Below are 11,749 nucleotides of genomic sequence, written 5' to 3'. Positions count from 1 at the left end.
AAAAAAAAAAAAAAAAAAAAACAAAATACAAAGAATCATTTATCGTGTCAAGCAATATAGAGGATTAAGTAGACTCAGGGAGCCGAAAATTAAATTTAATTACGTAAGGTCAATTAATTGCCGTAATTAGGGTAATCGCAGCGCGACAGTCAGGCAAATGGCTGCTACGCATCTCGAGCATGTTTGCCAAGAGAAAAGGTATAAGACGAAAGGGACATGGCTGAAAGTATAAACAGAATTGTACGACGGAGAGGTCAGGACAGTGCAGAATGCAAAGTCGGATTGCAGGAGGTGCGAAGAAAAAAAAAAAAAAAGAAAAAAAAAAGAGAAACATACAATCAGGCCGGAACGCGAAGAACTGTTGTGACCCAAAAGACAGGCAGCTGCCACCTCGTGTGGCTTGTCAGCTCATCTCCTGTAGCACGCGCTGCTGCCGACAGGTGTACACTAGTGAAACATTATACGTACGTACCTAGGTTTCACATATGTAATCATGTTAACAATCGTTTAAATATCGTGTGGCTCGTTCAATAATTACGTGTCAATTAATTCGTAATTGCACGTCTTGTCGAATTAACGAAACTGGACATAAACACAGACGCGGTAAAGCATCGTCGACTATCCTACGACTGCCAGGCACCTAGATGGGAAACTCAGTGCTGAATTCTAGGGCAAGGACTACGAAGTAACGCAGAGAGTAGACGGAGCGTCGTAAAATGAAAACAAGACCGAGCCGACGGGACACGAGAGGTGGGGATAATGCCAAACGCCGAGAACAATGACGGAGATAGTTTAGACAAAGATGAGGATACAGCACGAGTACCAACTACTGCTGGAGGAGAAACGTGGAACCAGTAGAGAGGAACAAGAACCCCGACAGGAATTCGGCTATTAAACCAAAACCCCGAACGACCAATAAAATTCGTCTGGAACCACGCGCGTTGTCTGCCGGCGTTGCAGTAGCGTATTAACCATATTGCGGTTAGGTGTATACAGAGTGAGTAAAGTATATACAGTTTGTCCTCGAGAGATACTTGAAGTTTGATAAAATATATCACATTTAGAAAATATTAAGTAACATCGGCAATCGTCTCCACCTAGCGTTGAGTTTATCAAACTATCTATTCTATTTACCCATTAAGTTACGATTTTACCCGTCGTCCGTCTCTGCTAACTGCCTGACGTAGGTCCTTGCTCTCCCTCTTAATGCTAATCTAACCGAACCTAATCCTAACCTGCGTTCAATCCCTCCTAAAACCTAACCCACGTTTAAGTACATAGGATGAGACGTTTATATACCCCGGCGACGATGTCTATAACGCCTCGAGTTACGAGACGCGTTTACGAGCGAGCGCAACTCGCGCCAGACGTCAAGAGGCCAACTGAACGTTAGCATACAGGATAGTATAGTCAGTGGGTTATACGTACAATGCAGTGTACGCTCGCATAAACGTATTCCGGCATATTGGTCACTTTTACTATATTTCCTTCAACATTTATTCAACCAACGATCTGTTCTCCTGTTACGCGGACAAAGTCATCCGACCCATTGATTACGTCACCATGGTGCTTTTTCGAATATTTAACGTCAATTTCACTTATCTTTGTTCCGTGTACTTCCCGCATGTTAGGTTAGGTTTTACGCGATAAGACTCATGGAGACCAGGCTTGTCCAGGTAGATGGTCAATTTCTTGTACGACGAAGGTCAAGGGGACGCCAAAACCTCTGGTTGGGAGGATGAGGGGTGGTTCGGAGAAAGTAGCCTTGAAATATGACTAGGGAATTTTTTGTTCCTCTGTCAAGAAGGTTAGTGCCTGAGATCTATCGACTATTGGCAACGTGCTTGCGTACTGTGGATGTAGGAAAGTCTCGAGGAATTTTATGTTCGCCAGGTTATGGTTGCCGTTTTGACGTTGGAAGGGATCGGGAGGAGGTACCTGGGGTTGTTTTACTGGGTCTACAACCGACGCTTTCGAGTTTGCTCGTTGCTTATTTCTTTACTTCGCTGTACGTTTCCTTTTGTACATGGTTACTGGTCTTCTTTAGTGGCTACTACACGTTTTTCTCTTTATCGTCTGTATGATTCTTAGTTAGTAACAGGCCACGCCCAGGATAATTGGAACCACGCCCACGCTTCCAGGTCTTTTCGTATACAGTGCAATAACAAGAACATCCCCCTATCAATATATACGACGATTGCGATGTTTCTCTTGAACGGGGGAAAGAGCGCAAGAAAAATTCTACGTTAAATCGTCGAAACGGTAAACGAATGAATTTAAAGTGAGAGCGACGTTTATTTATGAATATTAAATCCGCGCTTCTTACCGTGTCCACGTCGCGCGAAAGCGCCATGTTTTACAGGCTATTTCACTTCCAATTGCCCCTTTCAATGCCTACGCCACGTTGTCGTGTCGCTACCAACGGACGTCCTTATTCCGACAATTGCACAGAGTCTCTCTATCGAAGATTCACGACGCCTCTCAAGAGGCCAAAAATCGTCACCGTGCAAAAAGGTCGTTCGAGTACGAGCTAAGAAAAAATCATTTTTTTGAATTTTTTTTTTCACTCGACTTCGACTATCGCCAATAACCCGAGGCACGTATTTCTACGCAAAGTCTCTGCTCGCGCCCTACGTAAGTCGGAGTCACGATTGTTGGTACCAACCCTACGTCGGAAAAAGGTGGTCGGCGTGCGTGCCAACCTGAATCACTTATCGCCTGGCAAGACTACGTGAACGCGATTCCCTTAACGAGCCCTAATTGGCTTAATAAGGAATTTTGCTTCAAACTACCTTTACACGTATTGCGGGTTTACGTGCTCCAGCGCACCTACCGGTACAGCGTGAACCCGGCTTCCACGTGTATTAAGTTTTGAGCAAAGTGGTAGATTTCGCAAATTCCTTTTTTTTTTTTTTTTTTTTTTTTTATAAATACAAAAGTTTCATCGGATAGCCAATTGATTTCGCAAATTCTTTTTTTTTTTTTTTTTTTTTTTTCTATAAATACAAAAGTTTCATCGGATAGCCAATTGTAAATTAGCACCAGAGGTGACATCCGGAGTTGACAAGATTTTCCGTGATAAATTGTGAAAGTGGCTTTGAAGGGAAAAAAAGAAAAAAAAAATCCTATGCAGACATTACGGCCTCGACGTTTATGTTTTTTTTTTTTTTTTTTTTTTTTTTTTTTTTTTTTTTTTCGCGACCTTGCATGCATAACCCTGCAATAGACGTTCTCCGTACCTAGCTCTGCGGTACTGGGTACGAAGGAAAAGGTCCCAAAAACGGAAATCGTTTGGGGCCCTATACCTACTAGGGGCCCCCGTGTGTATTCCGTAGGATTTAGGAAACATACGGTCGGCACGTGCTCGGTGCCACGAGGGAATCTGCTGGATACGAATCATGGTGGCTGAAAATTGTAGGGGTGAAGGTAGGTGGGACGAGGGAAAAGGAGGGGGTTACGGTGGTTCGTTTGGGCCCGTACGCACCCTTATACAGGGATAAATGTAAATGCATGGTAGGGAAGTGAAAAAAAAAAAAAAATCTGGCGTTGCAACTCGAGGCGAAATTCGAAACTCCGAATAAGGGACCCGGGTAAGGACTACGTCAGGCTTCTTGAGGGTGGTTTACGAACCTAACGGGGCCCTGACATGAACCGTGTGGCCCCCTATCGAGAGGGTCCTAAGGGCCCCTCCCCCCTCCTATACTGACCGATCAATACTGTGAGATAGGATCGATACAACGACAATTTATATCGGCAGAGTCCATCTAAAGCCGATTGTCATTCGTCACCAGGGTCTTGTTGGGACCCACGGCGGGGCCTTATAGCCCAGCTCAGGCCATTTCAGTTTAGGCCCTCGTCCTGGAGGTCAGTCTAACGGGACATCCATTGAATTATAGTTTCCCAATGCTAATTCCAAGAGATCCGCGACCCTTCTTACCATTATTCCTTCACCGTTTTGGGCCTTACGAGTATATACATTAAACGGGCCCAGCGCCACGAAAACTTTAAGAGTCCCAAAACAATGTATAAGTAATCGCAAAATCAGTCTTGACGACCGATATCAACAATTGCAACAAAAAAATATAACATCTAAAGTCACGCGCCTCCATAAGTCCCAGACTAGAGCAGACTAGATTTGGTCCCAAAAAAAAAGAAAAAAAAAAAAAGAAGAAAAAAAAGAGAACTGACAAACGGAACTTTTCCCTAGTCCCTTTACTACCGTACCTGAAATACGAGCCACAAATGAAAATGTCCCAACGCTCCAAGCCGACTCTATACGGGACCCACCGGTCGTTTTCGAGGTTATAAAGTCATCAGACCCAATTGACGCTACGAAGGCGGCAGCATGTACAAGGCCTCCCTCTCGCCACAAAAGTCAAACCGAATCAACTTTCATCGCTCAATACATTTTTCATAGCACTAAACACGACGGTCCCAAATCATTTGTTTTGTCCATCGAACTTTAAACTGTAGCGAAAAACTTTTTCCGCTTTTCTTTCTTTTTCATAATTTCTTCACAGCGACGGCCGAACTAGGTTATTACAGCGCGCCCGCACACACACTCACCTCCATTAATAATAATAGTCACGGAATTGAAGGCTTCGTCAGAATCGTAAAAATAATTGCGTCGATTGCAACAGCATTCGCTATCTCAGCAGGCATAACCGAGTCGCGTATAATGATAGCCGAACAACACAGTTGCACATTTACGCCGCAGTACACTAGCGCCACTGCTACGCCACGGCTTACACGTCTATTAGATCCGTATATATATATACACATATATCCACACACCATATATCCACATATATATATGCCCGCTACATATCTACAGGCCAATAACAATGAGGCTATATCCTGCCGATGCAACATTTCCCCAATGCAGTTTATTTCACTATTAAACAACACGTAGCTCCGTACCTTTGCGCAAGACGCCATTACGGCGTTCCGTTTTCGTCATGTTGCGCATGCGCACCGACAATGAGAGATCCTTAGCAACCCGTTCGATTATCGTGAATGAACGGCCATGGTACACCTTTGTTATCTCTACGACGTGAATCGAACACGATTTCTCCGTTGCATTAGTAAACTCGAACCCCCTTTAAAACTTTGGTCCCGGACGAGAACAATGAAAATGACGATTTTTCTATCGACAGACACCGACCTTACGTCAATTACAAATATAACGTAAATAAATCTTAACGTAAACGCATCTTACTCCATACGTCTGTCTCGACTCTCTACATAGGTTTAGCTTGACATTTTACGAGCGCAATGGCAACTAAGGTTAATTTTTTAATTTAACTTCTTTTCAACCTATAATGTTTCGACCTATAAGGCATTCAATCGTCGATAAGACAGGACAAGGTTAGTAATCGTATACCGTGTGACCTCGATCAAGTGACTATTTAGCATTTATCGTCGTGAACATTTCCGAGGGAGCTTCGTATAATATTTTCAACTTTTTCCGATACCGCGTGCGAATTTTCTTTAATTTTTTAACTATCACGGACCGTGACAAACGATCGATAACAATCTTGTCTGAGGTCAACGAGTTCCCGGAGCGAACGGACCGAAGTAATTATATTATTTAAAGAAATAAGAATTGACTCGAGTTAAAGGCAAGTCGCACATGCTTTGTGTAATTGTTTGACAGGAAGCCAAAGCGAGGGAGCGAGGGAGAGAGAGAGAGAGAGAGAGAGAGAGAAAGTATACGACGTGCGGGGCCCAGCCGGGGACCTGGTTCCGGAGTCCACTTTTGGTACCGTCGGGCACTTTCGTGTATTACCATGATTTGTGGATATTCGGTATGGCTGGGTGGGGGCACCACCACCTGAACTCCCTCCCATTTTCTCAGGAGGGCCCGGCTTGTCCAAACAGACGAAATTAAATTAAACGCCTCGTGCGCGTTCTTTCCATGAAGTGGGGCCCATCAGGTAAAAGAGGAGTCGATGACCCGGGGAACCGGCGACCTGGTGGATGGAACCATCATCGCCGAGGCCTGAGAGCTCAGCTACGAGGGACCAGGGTAACCACGTGGTCCCGGTCTCTATAGTGAGAAGAGGTAAGAAAAGTGCCTAGAACCAGAACAAGGACCCTCCTATCGGCACGGTCGACGTACTCCCGCAATAGGGCCCACGAACTTTCTCACGGATTTGGGTCAGTCCGACTTGGCTACTCGAATCCACGGTTAATGGTAATTCCTCGTTATTTTTCGCCGTGCAATTTAGGCAAAGGCAACAATGAAAAATTATTTTTTGTCGTAAAATTCATATTATTGATAAGAAACACGATTAATGTTAATTTTGACAGTAACAAGTATACCGTAAGGCCCAAAAATATATAGGAATCAGGGATTTTGAGAACTTTAGAGGGGGGGGGGGGGGGGGGGGGGGGGGGGGGGGGGGGGGGGGGGGGGGGGGGGGGGGGGGGGGGGGGGGGGGGGGGGGGGGGGGGGGGGGGGGGGGGGGGGGGGGGGGGGGGGGGGGGGGGGGGGGGGGGGGGGGGGGGGGGGGGGGGGGGGGGGGGGGGGGGGGGGGGGGGGGGGGGGGGGGGGGGGGGGGGGGGGGGGGGGGGGGGGGGGGGGGGGGGGGGGGGGGGGGGGGGGGGGGGGGGGGGGGGGGGGGGGGGGGGGGGGGGGGGGGGGGGGGGGGGGGGGGGGGGGGGGGGGGGGGGGGGGGGGGGGGGGGGGGGGGGGGGGGGGGGGGGGGGGGGGGGGGGGGGGGGGGGGGGGGGGGGGGGGGGGGGGGGGGGGGGGGGGGGGGGGGGGGGGGGGGGGGGGGGGGGGGGGGGGGGGGGGGGGGGGGGGGGCGGGGGGGGGGGGGGGGGGGGGGGGGGGGGGGGGGGGGGGGGGGGGGGGGGGGGGGGGTGGATGATCCACGGAGCAACCACCTCGAACGGGACGTGGGGTGGACGAGAGGAGGGTGGCAGGGGGGGGAGGGAAGTTCAACAGAGTAAAGTTGAAGAGTCAACAAGAGACGGACACGCAAAGTCGATGCTTCGGGCCCCGAAGTCCCTTGGGCCTGTTTGCAGGAGTTTGAAGAAACCCGTTCCTCGCGGTATACCATGAACCCAACCTTCGTGACCAGTCAGTCAGTCATCTTTCCGACTTGGCCATACGGACAGTTTACTTAGGACCCGATATATATGCGTTTTACCCACGAGCGCGTGCACTTCCATCGACGTATATATTTGATGGGTCTTCTTCGAATTATTACGAACAGGCTATACGGGGTTAGTCGGTGGAAACGCACCGGCAGAAGTTGGCCGCAAGTGGCCGACGCCGGCAGTGGGGGCCTCTTAAAAGAATGACATGTCACTCATGTGACCGATTCTCATAAGCGCAAACTGACAGTTCGCGCAGGTTACTGAAACAATTAATTACCACTTTAATGACAAAATTTAATGTACAGTTAAGATTTATTTTGACAACAGATTCTTCGCTACGCCTCTTTGGTTCAAAAGTATTTCAATTAATTGACTCTTTAAATTAATTGCAGCATCGTAGTGCGGAATTGCAGTTGCGATGATTACTTGGAAATATCGATATTGTGAATATTTTAAGCTTTACGTTCTCTTAATTGCAATCTGTTTTGATAATAAATCTTAACCGATATTATATTATGTCATTACGATATTAATTAATTATTTCAGTAACCTAGCTATTGCAATATCTCAATAACCGCATTGCTGTGCGAACTGTCAGTTTGCGCTTATGGGAATCGGTCGCAGTCACGTGTCATTCTTTCAAGAGGCCACACACTGCCGTGTCCGGCCACTTGCGGCCAACTTCTGCCGGTGCGTTTCTACTGAGTAACCCTGTATAGGAACCATAGGGAACATGATGCCCGCTGCACAATGCCGCATTTTAAAGTCACCATGTTCTCCATCTTGGAATGTGATTTTGAGTACTTTTTTTTTCTTTCTCTTTTTGAAAAACACTCAAACCCTCGCAATTGCCCTTCCCCGTAAGAACGATAAACTTAACGCCATGACCTCGGTGGGGGGTCCGTACTGTTTCCGTACTTTTGAAAAATAAGGCCCCAAATTGTGGAAGGGTACTGGACCAATGGGGAGCCATCAAGGAGAAGGGCAGAAAATTTGTGTAAAATCCGTGGCGCGGCTTGGAGCTGTAGTACCAACGTAAAAGGTACTTGTAAAAGGGCTCGTGCCGTTACCTGGTACCTTTTCTATTACCAGGTCGGCGGTAGTCGGCTTCTAAGGATGCCTAATAGTCGATCCTTTGGCTCTCTCTCTCTCTCTCTCTCTCTGTCATTCCTATGCACGGACAAAAGGAGATGCTTTCCTTCTGGAATCTACCTATCGCGCCCCTCGACCTTTACTCAACCCACGGCAGAGCTACCTCAGCGATTCCTCCACCCTCGAAGGGTGCATTCGGGGTGGCAAGAGCCAAAATTGGGTGCTAACCGTAGAAAGGGCCACTTGACTCGGAGCACAACAAACAAACAGGAGGCGACTATAGTGTAGGCCCCGTTCATCCTTTTTTTCTTTTTTTGGAGTTTTCGACGAAATATTAGGAGGGGTAACTAAGGATCCTGGATAAAAAAAAGGGGAGGTCAAAGCACCGTGAAAGGGAGGCCAGGGACCATTTTCGCTCAGTGACGTATAAAGGGACCCAATGTCCCGTTGCCAGTGAATCACGGAAGTCGTTGCCTATGTGGAATTCCCGATGAGGGTGCTTCCGTGTAATTGACAGATTTATCTGAGAGATCAGGGACCAGCAACGCTTTTTTTTTTTTTTTTCGTTCCGAGTGAAACCTATCATTTTTCTTTCAATGTCAAACAGCGACCCCTGACAGCAATCTACGAAGGATTACGTATCCTCTTATTCTTTGGAAGCCATTAAAGTAGCATTAAGAAACTCGTTGAACGTAGGAAAAGGGTGCAAGAGAATTAAAAAAAAAAGAAATTTCTTTTTCAAAATTAAGCAACTACCTTATATAGGAATTTCTCGCCGGTATCTCAATATCGCAGAGAACCTCTATTCTGGTGACATCCACATGTGTATATGTATACTCAAAGGTGTAGTCTCTCTCTCTCTCTCTCTCTCTCTCACCGTCAAATCCCACGAACCCTATCTCACATACGAATAAAGGTGGGCGTGACTCTAGAAGCCGCTTAACCAATGGGAGACCTGAATCCCGCCTTTTTATTCCACCCGCCCCCCCCTCACCCACCAATTCCCCCGCCAAAACACCTATCAGACTCCGACCCCTCGCGATCGGACCAGGCGCACCGGGAACCTCACGGTGACAACCAATGCCAGACACAGTTCCTATGAAATCCCAGCGAATCAAAACACTTGGCCTTATCATTGTCACGGAAACGGGATGATATCATAGTCCATCCGGGAAATGTACCTCGCGATTTCAATGACAGCAACGTCACCCGAGTCGGCGCTGAATACAAATTCTCCAAAGTAAAAACAATTGGACGTCAAACGCCCGCGCGACGTAACGAACGAAGCCCAACATTTTCTCTCGATCCGAGTGACTCTTAAGATAAAAAGAAAAAAAAAAAAAAAAATATCCACGAGCAACTTCATAAAATCATGTAAAATATTTCGCTGGCGTTACCCGCATCGAAGCACCGAGTGTCTTGAATCGGCTCGAGTTGGCCAGTCGAAACGAGCCAATTTCAGAGCGACGCGATTCAGCAGCCCCAGGGCTGAAAACGTCTGCCTGCCGGCCGCTAAATTAGTTGCCGACTTCACTTCATCCCTGTCGGAATCGCATTTCCGTATTGCGAGCCTCTCGCTTCGGCTAACTCGAAGACACCGAAGCTCCCAATTTCGATGCAGGATAAGAATGAAAGATCGAGTGTCCGGAAAGCGATGAAACATCAATTTCAGACTTTTCACAACATCAGCCCCTCGGCTACGGCTCTGACGGCAAACTTCGCCCTGAAATCGTCTTGTGTCGCCCTTGTCGCGCGTCTTTTGATTCCCATAAAAAAAAAAAAAAAAAATTTTTTTTGTCAACTGTAAATTTTGAAAAATTTTTTAACAATCACTCAGCCATCTATTAACGCGCTTCTACGAAAATCACGTACACTTTAGCGCATTTACAACCGGGCGACGATTTCCACACGATAATATTGACTCCTACATATGTATATCCATAGAAGAAAGTCACCGTAATCTACGCAAAGTCCCCGTTAATCAATCAACAGCTTCTAATCGCATTAGGCTTAATGAGTCTCCCGAAGCCTCATCCAACTTCATCCGTAAGTATAAACAGGCATCTATTAATTATGCGTACTCTCTCTCTCTCTCTCTCTCTCTCTCTCTCTCTCTCTCTCTCTCTCTCTCTCTCTCTCTCAAAGTGAATTCGAAAGGGAAGCAAATCGAATAATCAAAGCTCGCAATTCGAATACATCTTCGCCGATTACAAAGCGCCAATCAAATGTCACTATCGATGCCGTCAAATTAATGCTCGGCCCGATCGGAAGACATATGCCGTGTAGAGGCTACGAGTATACAGGGAAAATGACATAGAGCTATGCCTATGTTACGAGCGTAAAGAAAACGAACAGCGAAGGAAAATTGTACATCGTGGAATTAAATGGACGTAACAGTAGTGATTATTTGAAAGGCGACAACTTAATCGTCGCCGTTTCGAAGCAAATTCCTACTGGGCTTCGTGAGTGACGAACAGTTCGGCTGGCAAAGTGGCGCTCGGCGCTATAGCGCACTGGTCGCAGCTAGACTGGAAGTCATGGACTGTCGCGTCCTTATTCCTGTGAATTGTGTGTACGACAAGAAGGTTGGATAACTCGACGATTTTGCACGTAATAACGCGAGAGGCATGGTAAACGCCTAATGCACGGTGACGAGTTACGAGAAATTGCGAAATTTTTCAAAATTCCTACTATCGACGTCGTCGCGTGTGCTTTGGTAGGAATTTTTGAAAATTTGACTTTTTTACTTTCTTTTCTTTTTTTTTTTCATCGCCATTTCCGACCACACCCAGCAACATGCCTGGGTTACGATTTTCCCGGTGTACGGCTCGAGTATATCAGCCATGTATGAAATTTATATAATTCGCACATCGCTGCCGTAGCTGTGTATTTGAAGATCCCTCATGTAACCCAGCCCTACCTGACCCACTAATTTGCCAGGATACGGCTGCAGTAGGGATTTGCCAAATTTGGACAATTTTACCTGACCCTGATTCCGCACGAGCAATTTCCCAAGACGTTAACTACGTGCTGCCGACAAGTGTCCGTGGGCACAAGTATCGTGAATTCCGTCGATAATTCTCTCTCGATAAACAGTAACGAAACTTGGTGAAATTTCGAAGCATCGTCGTGTACCTCTAGTTTACTTAAGAAATGTTTAATTCTTCAATTATCGATTGGGTATATGACCCTTAGGAGGTCAAGTCAAATTAATCAGTAAATAAATCCCAGTACGGTTAGGTTATTTAATCTACAGTTCGGCGCCTTTCGAATCTAATGACAATATTCAATGACTCAGCCCACTGATTTATAATGGCATTCCATATTTCAGTTTCATTATTATTATAGCAGGAGGAGCCTATGGCAATAAAATCATTTACAAAATACATTATATTACGGTAATAAAAAAGGAATTCTCATAATAAATTCCCTCGAAAATTGTCAAATGCTGTGATTATACTTTGACAACAGTGTCGTGTAAATTGGTAAAGGCAAAGTTATTGACGTTCGAGGGATTGATTTAAAAAAAAAAAAAAAAAAAAAAATTTTT

General features: G+C 46.5%; 1 protein-coding gene across 5 annotated transcripts in view; it reads right to left on the bottom strand.

The window, feature by feature from the left end:
• The window catches only part of LOC107267455 (protein dead ringer), an 88,702-nt gene that overhangs the window by 73,485 nt on the left and 3,468 nt on the right, over nt 1-11,749 (bottom strand). Inside the window, exon 1 of one of the 5 annotated variants that reach the window (XM_025084774.1) lies at nt 337-453. The exons of the other annotated variants lie outside the window; for them this stretch is intronic. The gene's annotated coding sequence lies outside the window, so the exon portion shown is untranslated. Of the gene's footprint in view, nt 1-336; nt 454-11,749 lie in introns of those variants that run through there. 5 annotated transcript variants of the gene reach the window in all.

This window comes from Cephus cinctus, unplaced genomic scaffold (genome assembly GCF_000341935.2).
Source record: "Cephus cinctus unplaced genomic scaffold, Ccin1 Ccin1_scaffold0404, whole genome shotgun sequence".
NCBI classification, from domain to species: Eukaryota; Metazoa; Arthropoda; class Insecta; order Hymenoptera; family Cephidae; genus Cephus; species Cephus cinctus.
This window is presented reverse-complemented; position numbering and strand designations above follow the sequence as displayed.